Source organism: Cetorhinus maximus, unplaced genomic scaffold (assembly GCF_964194155.1).
Source record: "Cetorhinus maximus unplaced genomic scaffold, sCetMax3.hap1.1 HAP1_SCAFFOLD_1311, whole genome shotgun sequence".
Taxonomy (NCBI): Eukaryota; Metazoa; Chordata; class Chondrichthyes; order Lamniformes; family Cetorhinidae; genus Cetorhinus; species Cetorhinus maximus.
The window spans coordinates 42,796-52,751 of NW_027597252.1; positions in this window are offsets into that span (position 1 = coordinate 42,796).

Here is a 9,956-nt window from a genome sequence, read left to right on the forward strand (position 1 = left end):
GTGAGGTGTATATCAGAGTGTAACAATGATGGGTGTGGGGTATAACAGAGTGTTACAGTGAGGGCTGTGGGATATATCAGAGTGTTACATTGAGGGGTGTGGGATATATCAGAGTGTTACAGTGAGGGGTGTGGGATATATAAGAGTGTTACAGTGAGGTGTGTGGGATATATCAGAGTGTTACTGTGAGGGGTGTGGGGTATATCAGAGTGTTACAGTGAGGGGTGTGGGATATATCAGAGTGTTACAGTGAGGGGTGTGGGGTATATCAGAGTGTTACAGTGAGTGGTTTGGGGTATATCAGAGTGTTACAGTGAGGGGTGTGGGGTATATCAGAGTGTTACAGTGAGGGGTGTGCGGTATATCAGAATGTTACAGTGAGGGGTGTGGGGTATATCAGATTGTTGCAGTGAGGGGTGTTGGGTATATCAGAGTGTTACAGTGATGGGTGTGGGGTATATCAGAGTGTTACAGTGAGTGGTGTGGGGTATATCAGAGTGTTACAGTGAGCGTTGTGGGGTATATCAGACTGTTACAGTGAGGGGAGTGGGATATATCAGTGTGTTACAGTGAGGGGTGTGGGGTATATCAGAGTGTTACAGTGAGGGGGGGTGGGATATATCGGAGTGTTAAAGTGAGGTGTGTGGTGAAAATCAGATTGTTAATGTGAGGGCTGTGGGGTACATCAGAGTGTTACAGTGAGGGTTGTGGGGTATATCGGGGTGTTACAGTGAGGGGTGTGGGGTATATCAGAGTGTTACAGTGAGGGGTGTGGGGTATATCAGAGGGTAAAAGTGAGGGGTGTGAGATATATCAGAGTGTTGCAGTGAGGGGTGTGGGATATATCAGAGTGTTATAGTGAGGGGTGTGGGTTATATCAGAGTGTTACAGTGAGGGGTGTGGGGTATATCAGTGCTACATTAGGGGTGTGGGGTATATCAGAGTTTTACAGTGAGTGGTGTGGGGTATATCAGAGTGTTACAATGAGGGGTGTGGGGTTTATCAGAGTGTTACAGTGAAGGGTGTTGGGTATATCAGAGTGTTACAGTGAGGGGTGTGGGATATATCAGAGTGTTACAGTGAGGGGTGTGGGGTATATCAGAGTGTTACAGTGAGGGGTGTTGGATATATCAGAGTGTTACAGTGAGGAGTGTGGGGTATATCAGAGTTTTACAGTGAGGGGTGTGGGGTATATCAGAGTGTTACAGTGAGGGGTGTGGGGTATATCAGAGTGTTACAGTGAGGGGTGTGGGATATATCAGAGTGTTACAGTTAGGGGTGTGTGGTATATCACAGTGTTACAGTGAGATGTGTGGGGTATATCAGAGTGTTACAGTGAGAGTGTGGGATATATCAGAGAGTTACAATGAGGGGTGTGGGATATATTAGAGTGTTACAGTGAGGGGTGTGGGGTATATCAGAGTGTTACAGTGAGGGGTGTGGGATATATCAGAGTGTTGCAGTGAGGGGTGTGGGGTATATCAGAGTGTTACAGTGAGAGGTGTGGGATATATCAGAGTGTTACAGTGAGGGGTGTGTGGTATATCACAGTGTTACAGTGAGATGTGTGGGGTATATCAGAGTGTTACAGTGAGAGTGTGGGATATATCATAGTGTTACAGTGAGGGGTGTGGGGTATATCAGAGTGTTACAGTGAGGGGATTGGGATATATCAGAGTGTTATAGTGAGGGGTGTGGGGTATATCAGAGTGTTACAGTGAGGGGTGTTGGATATATCAGAGTGTTACAGTGAGGAGTGTGGGGTATATCAGAGTTTTACAGTGAGGGGTGTGGGGTATATCAGAGTGTTACAGTGAGGGGTGTGGGGTATATCAGAGTGTTACTGTGAGGGGTGTGGGATATATCAGAGTGTTACAGTGAGGGGTGTGTGGTATATCACAGTGTTACAGTGAGATGTGTGGGGTATATCAGAGTGTTACAGTGAGAGTGTCGGATATATCAGAGAGTTACAATGAGGGGTGTGGGATATATTAGAGTGTTACAGTGAGGGGTGTGGGGTATATCAGAGTGTTACAGTGAGGGGTGTGGGATATATCAGAGTGTTGCAGTGAGGGGTGTGGGGTATATCAGAGTGTTACAGTGAGAGGTGTGGGGTATATCAGAGTGTTACAGTGAGGGGTGTGGGGTATATCAGAGTTTTACAGTGAGGGTGTGGCATATATCAGAGAGTTACAGTGAGGGCTGTGGGATATATCAGAGTGTTACAGTGAGGGGTGTGGTGTATATCAGAGTGTTACTGTGAGGTGTGTGGGATATATCGGAGTGTTACAGTGAGGGGTGAGGTGTATATCAGAGTGTTACATTGAGGGGTGAGGGCTATATCAGGGTGCTACAGTGAGGGGTGAGGGCTATATCAGAGTGTTACAGTGAGGGGTGTGGGGTATATCAGAGTTTTACAGTGAGGGTGTGGGATATATCAGAGAGTTTCAGTGAGGGGTGTGGGGTATATCAGAGTGTTACAGTGAGGGGTGTGGGGTATATCAGAGTGTTAAGTGAGGGGCGAGGGTTATATCAGAGTGTTACAGTGAGGGGTGTGGGGTATATCAGAGTGTTACAGTGAGGGGTGAGGGGTATATCAGAGTGTAACAATGATGGGTGCGGGGTATATCAGAGTGTTACAGTGAGGGCTGTGGGATATATCAGTGTGTTACCTTGAGGGGTGTGGGATATATCAGAGTGTTACAATGATGGGTGTGGGATATATAAGAGTGTTACAGTGAGGTGTGTGGGATATATCAGAGTGTTACTGTGAGGGGTGTGGGGTATATCAGAGTGTTACAGTGAGGGGTGTGGGGTATATCAGAGTGTTAAAGTGAGGGGTGTGGGGTATATCAGAGTGTTACAGTGAGGGGTGTGGGGTTTACCAGCGTGTTACAGTGAGGGTTGTGGGAGATATCAGAGTGTTACAGTGAGGGGTGTGGGATATATCAGAGTGTTACTGTGAGGGGTGTGGGATATATAAGAGTGTTACAGTGAGGGGTGTGGGGTATATCAGAGTGTTAAAGCGAGGGGTGTGGGGTATATCAGAGTGTTACAGTGAGGGGTGTGGGGTTTATCAGAGTGTTACAATGAGGGTTGTGGGAGATATCAGAGTGTTACAGTGAGGGGTGTGGGATATATCAGAGTGTTACAGTGAGGGGTGTGGGGTATATCAGAGTGTTACAGTGAGGGGTGTGGGGTATATCAGAGTGTTACAGTGAGGGGTGTGGGGTATCTCGGAGTGTTACAGTGAGGGTGTGGGATATATCAGAGAGTTACAGTGAGGGGTGTGGGATATATCAGAGTGTTACACTGAGGGGTGTGGTGTATATCAGAGTTTTACAGTGAGGTGTGTGGGATATATCGGAGTGTTACAGTGAGGGATGTGGGCATATCAGGGTGTTACAGTGAGGGGTGAGCGGTATATCAGAGAGTTACAGAGAAGGGTGAGGTGTATATCAGAGTGTTACAGTGAGGGGCGAGGGGTATATCAGAGTGTTACAGTGAGGGGTGTGGGGTATATCAGATTGTTACAGTGAGGGGTGAGGGGTATATCAGAGTGTAACAATGATGGGTGTGGGGTATAACAGAGTGTTACAGTGAGGGCTGTGGGATATATCAGAGTGTTACAGTGAGGGGTGTGGGATATATAAGAGTGCTACAGTGAGGTGTGTGGGATATATCAGAGTGTTACTGTGAGGGGTGTGGGGTATATCAGAGTGTTACAGTGAGGGGTGTGGGATATATCAGAGTGTTACAGTGAGGGGTGTGGGGTATATCAGAGTGTTACAGTGAGTGGTTTGGGGTATATCAGAGTGTTACAGTGAGGGGTGTGGGGTATATCAGAGTGTTACAGTGAGGGGTGTGCGGTATATCAGAATGTTACAGTGAGGGGTGTGGGGTATATCAGATTGTTGCAGTGAGGGGTGTTGGGTATATCAGAGTGTTACAGTGAGGGGTGTGGGGTATTTCAGAGTGTTACAGTGAGTGGTGTGGGGTATATCAGAGTGTTACAGTGAGCGTTGTGGGGTATATCAGACTGTTACAGTGAGGGGAGTGGGATATATCAGTGTGTTACAGTGAGGGGTGTGGGGTATATCAGAGTGTTACAGTGAGGGGGGGTGGGATATATCGGAGTGTTAAAGTGAGGTGTGTGGTGTAAATCAGAGTGTTAATGTGAGGGCTGTGGGGTACATCAGAGTGTTACAGTGAGGGTTGTGGGGTATATCGGGGAGTTACAGTGAGGGGTGTGGGGTATATCAGAGTGTTACAGTGAGGGGTGTGGGGTATATCAGAGGGTAAAAGTGAGCGGTGTGAGATATATCAGAGTGTTGCAGTGAGGGGTGTGGGATATATCAGAGTGTTATAGTGAGGGGAGTGGGTTATATCAGAGTGTTACAGTGAGGGGTGTGGGGTATATCAGTGCTACATTAGGGGTGTGGGGTATATCAGAGTTTTACAGTGAGGGGTGTGGGGTATATCAGAGTGTTACAATGAGGGGTGTGGGGTTTATCAGAGTGTTACAGTGAAGGGTGTGGTATATATCAGAGTGTAACAGTGAGGGGTGTGGGATATATCAGAGTGTTACAGTGAGGGGTGTGGGTTATATCAGAGTGTTACAGTGAGGGGTGTGGGGTATATCAGAATGTTACAGTGAGGGGTGTGGGGTATATCAGAGTGTTACAGTGAGGGGTGTTGGATATATCAGAGTGTTACAGTGAGGGGTGTGGGATATATCTGAGTGTTACAGTGAGGGGTGTGGGGTATATCAGAGTGTTACAGTGAGGGTTGTGGGGTATATCAGAATGTTACAGTGAGGGGTGTGGTGTATATCAGAGTGTTACAATGAGGGGTGTTGGATATATCAGAGTGTTACAGTGATGGGTGTGGGATATATCAGAGTGTTACAGTGAGTGGTGTGGGGTATATCAGAGTGTTACAGTGAGGGGTGTGGGGTATATTGGAGTGTTACAGTGAGGGGTGTGGGATATATCAGAGTGTTACAGTGACGAGTGTGGGATATATCAGAGTGTTACAGAGAGGGGTGTTGGATATATCAGAGTGTTACAGTGAGGGGTGTGGGGTATATCAGAGTTTTACAGTGAGGGGTGTGGGGTATATCAGAGTGTTACAGTGAGTGGTGTGGGGTATATCAGAGTGTTACAGTGAGGGGTGTGGGATATATCAGAGTGTTACAGTGAGGGCTGTGGGGTATATGAGAGTGTTACAGTGAGGGGTGTGGGGTATATCAGAGTGTTACAGTGAGGGTGTGGGATATATCAGAGAGTTACAGTGAAGGGTGTGGGATATATCAGAGTGTTACAGTGAGGGGTGTGTGGTATATCAGAGTGTTACAGTGAGGTGTGTGGGATATATCGGAATGTTACAGTGAGGGGTGAGGGGTATATCAGAGTGTTACAGTGAGGGGTGTGGGGTATATCAGAGTGTTACAGTGAGGGGTGTGGTATATACCAGAGTGTTACAGTGAGGGGTGTGGGGTATATCAGAGTGTTACAGTGAGGGTGTGGGATATATCAGCGAGTTACAGTGAGGGGTGTGGGGTATATCAGAGTGTTACAGTGAGGGGTGTGGGGTATATCAGAGAGTTACAGTGAGGGGTGTGGGAAATATCTGAGTGTTATAGTGAGGGGTGTGGTGTATATCAGAGTGTTACAGTGAGGGGTGTGGGGTATATCAGAGTGTTACAGTGAGGGTGTGGGATATATCAGAGAGTTACAATGAGGGGTGTGGGATATATTAGAGTGTTACAGTGAGGGGTGTGGGGTATATCAGTGTGTTACAGTGAGGTGTGTGGGATATATCGGAGTGTTACAGTGAGGGATGTGGGGTATATCAGAGTGTTACAGTGAGGGGTGTGGGGTATATCAGAGTGTTACAGTGAGGGGTGTGGGGTATATCAGAGTGTTACAGTGAGGGGTGTGGGATATATCAGAGTGTTACAGTGAGGGGTGTGGGGTATATCAGAGTGTTACAGTGAGGGGTGTGGGGTATATCAAAGTGTTACAGTGAGGGGTGTGGGGTATATCAGAGAGTTACAGTGAGGGGTGTGGGATATATCAGAGAGTTACAGTGAGGGGTGTGGGATATATCAGAGTGTTACAGTGAGGGGTGTGTTGTATATCAGAGTGTTACAGTGAGGGGTGTGGGATATAGCAGAGTGTTACAGTGAGGGGTGTGGGATATATCGGAGTTTTACAGTGAGGGGTGTGGGATATATCAGAGTGTTACAGTGAGGGGTGTGGGGTATATCAGAGTGTTACAGTGAGGGGTGTGGGGTATATCAGAGTGTTACAGTGAGGGGTGTGGGCATATCAGGCTGTTACAGTGAGGGGTGAGGGGTATATCAGAGTGTTACAGTGAGGGGTGTGGGGTATATCAGGGTGTTACAGTGAGGGTTGTGGGATATATCTGAGTGTTACAGTGAGGGATGTGGTGTATATCAGAGTGTTACAGTGAGGGGTGTGGGATATATCAGTGTGTTATAGTGAGGGGTGTGGGATATATCAGAGTGTTACAGTGAGGGCTGTGGGATATATCAGAGTGTTACAGTGAGGGTTGTGAGATATATAAGAGTGTTACAGTGAGGTGTGTGGGATATATCAGAGTGTTACTGTGAGGGGTGTGGGGTATTTCAGAGTGTTACAGTGAGGGGTGTGGGATATATCAGAGTGTTACAGTGAGGGGTGTGGGGTATATCAGAGTGTTACAGTGAGGGGTGTGGGATATATCAGAGTGTTACAGTGAGGGGTGTGGGGTATATCAGAGTGTTACCCTGAGGGGTGTGGGGTATATCAGAGTGTTACAGTGAGGTGTGTGGGATATATCAGAGTGTTAATGTGAGGGGTGTGGGGTATATCAGAGTGTTACATTGAGGGGTGTGGGATATATCAGAGTGTTACAGTGAGGAGTGTGGGGTATATCAGAGTGTTACAGTGAGGTGTGTGGGATATATCAGAGTGTTACAGTGAGGGGTGTGGGGTATATCAGAGTGTTACAGTGAGGGGTGTGGGATATATCAGAGTGTTACAGTGAGTGGTGTGGGATATATCAGAGTGTTACAGTGAGGGGTGTGGGGTATATCAGAGTGTTAAAGTGAGGGGTGTGAGGTATATCAGAGTGTTACAGTGAGGGGTGTGGGATATATCAGAGTGTTATAGTGAGGGGTGTGGGGTATATCAGAGTGTTACAGTGAGGGGTGTGGGGTATATCAGAGTGTTGCATTGAGGGGTGTGGGGTATATCAGAGTGTTACAGTGAGGGGTGTGGGGTATATCAGAGTGTTACAGTGAGGGGTGTGTGGTATATCCGACTGTTACAGTGAGGGGTGTGGAGTATATCAGAGAGTTACAGAGAGGGGTGTGGGGTATATCAGAGTGTTACAGTGAGGGGTGTGGGGTATATCAGAGTGTTACAGTGAGGGGTGTGGGGTATATCAGAGTGTTACAGTGAGGGGTGTGGGGTATATCAGAGTGTTACAGTGATGGGTGTGGGGTATATCAGAGTGTCACAGTGAGGGTTGTGGGATATATCAGAGTGTTACAGTGAGGGGTGTGGGATATATCAGAGTGCTGCAGTGAGGGGTGTGGGGTATATCAGAGTGTTACAGTGAGGGGTGTGGGGTATATCAGAGTGTTACAGTGAGGGGTGTGGGATATATCACAGTGTTACAGTGAGGGGGGTGGGGTATATCGGATTGTTACAGTGAGGGGTGTGGGGTATATCAGAGTGTTACAGTGAGGGGTGTGGGATATATCAGAGTGTTACAGTGAGGGGTGTGGAGTATATCAGAGTGTTACAGTGAGGGGTGTGGGGTATATCAGAGTGTTACAGTGAGGGGTGTGGAGTATATCAGAGTGTTACAGTGAGGGGTGTGGGGTATATCAGAGTGTTACAGTGAGGGGTGTGGTAGAAATCAGAGTGTTACAGTGAGGGGTGTGGGGTATATGAGACTGTTACAGTGAGGGGTATGGGGTATATCAGAGTGTTACAGTGAGCTGCGTGGGGTATATCAGAGTGTTACAGTGAGGGGTGTTGGATATATCAGAGCGTTACAGTGAGGGGTGTGTGGTATATCAGAGTTTTACAGTGAGGGGTGTGGGGTATATCAGAGTGTTACAGTGAGGGGTGTGTGGTATATCAGAGTTTTACAGTGAGGGGTGTGGGGTATATCAGAGTGTTACTGTGAGGGTGTGGGATATATCATAGAGTTACAGTGAGGGTTGTGGGATATATCAGAGTTTTACAGTGAGGGGTGTGGGGTATATCAGAGTGTTAAAGTGAGGGGTGTGGGATATATCAGAGTGTTACAGTGAGGGGTGTGGGGTATATCAGAGTGTTACAGTGAGGGGTGAGGGGTATATCAGAGTGTAACAGTGATGGGTGTGGGATATATCAGCGTGTTACATTGAGGGCTGTGGGATATATCAGAGTGTTACATTGAGGGTTGTGGGATATATCAGTGTGTTACAGTGAGGGGTGTGGGCTATATCAGAGTGTTACAGTGCGGGGTGTGGGGTATATCAGAGTGTTACAGTGAGGGGTGTGGGATATATCAGAGTGTTACAGTGAGGGGTGTGGGGTATATCAGAGTGTTACAGTGAGGGGTGTGGGATATATCAGAGTGTTACAGTGAGGTGTGTGGGATATATCAGAGTGTTACAGTGAGGGGTGTCGGGTATATCAGAGTGTTACAGTGAGGGGTGTGGGATATATCAGAGTGTTACAGTGAGGGCTGTGGGATATATCAGAGTGTTACAGTGAGGGGTGTGGGTTATATCAGAGTGTTACAGTGAGGGGTGTGGGGTATATCAGAGAGTTACAGTGAGGGGTGTGGGATATATCAGAGAGTTACAGTGAGGGGTGTGGGGTATATCAGAGTGTTTCAGTGAGGGGTGTGGGATATATCAGAGTGTTACAGTGAGGGGTGTGGGGTATATCAGAGTGTTACCGTGAGGGGTGTGGGGTATATCAGTGTGTTATAGTGAGGTGTGTGGGATATATCAGAGTGTTACAGTGAGGGGTGTGGGGTATATCAGAGTGTTACAGTGAGGGGTGTGGGATATATCAGAGTGTTACAGTGAGGAGTGTGGGGTATATCAGAGTGTTACAGTGAGGTGTGTGGGATATATCAGAGTGTTACAGTGAGGGGTGTGGGGTATATCAGAGTGTTTCAGTGAGGGGTGTGGGATATATCAGAGTGTTACAGTGAGGGGTGTGGGATATAGCAGAGTGTTACAGTGAGGGGTGTGGGGTATATCAGAGTGTTAAAGTGAGGGGTGTGGGGTATATCAGAGTGTTACAGTGAGGGGTGTGGGATATATCAGAGTGTTATAGTGAGGGGTGTGGGGAATATCAGAGTGTTACAGTGAGGGGTGTGGGGTATATCAGAGTGTTGCATTGAGGGGTGTGGGGTATATCAGAGTGTTACAGTGAGGGGTGTGGGGTATATCAGAGTGTTACAGTGAGGGGTGTGTGGTATATCCGACTGTTACAGTGAGGGGTGTGGAGTATATCAGAGAGTTACAGTGAGGGGTGTGGGGTATATCAGAGTGTTACAGTGAGGGGTGTGTGGTATATCAGAGTGTTACAGTGAGGGGTGTGGGGTATATCAGAGTGTTACAGTGAGAGGTGTGGGGTATATCAGAGTGTTACAGTGATGGGTGTGGGGTATATCAGAGTGTCACAGTGAGGGTTGTGGGATATATCAGAGTGTTACAGTGAGGGGTGTGGGATATATCAGAGTGCTGCAGTGAGGGGTGTGGGGTATATCAGAGTGTTACAGTGAGGGGTGTGGGGTATATCAGAGTGTTACAGTGAGGGGTGTGGGATATATCACAGTGTTACAGTGAGGGGTGTTGGATATATCAGAGTGCTGCAGTGAGGGGTGCGGGGAATATCAGAGTGTTACAGTGAGGGGTGTGTGGTATATCAGAGTGT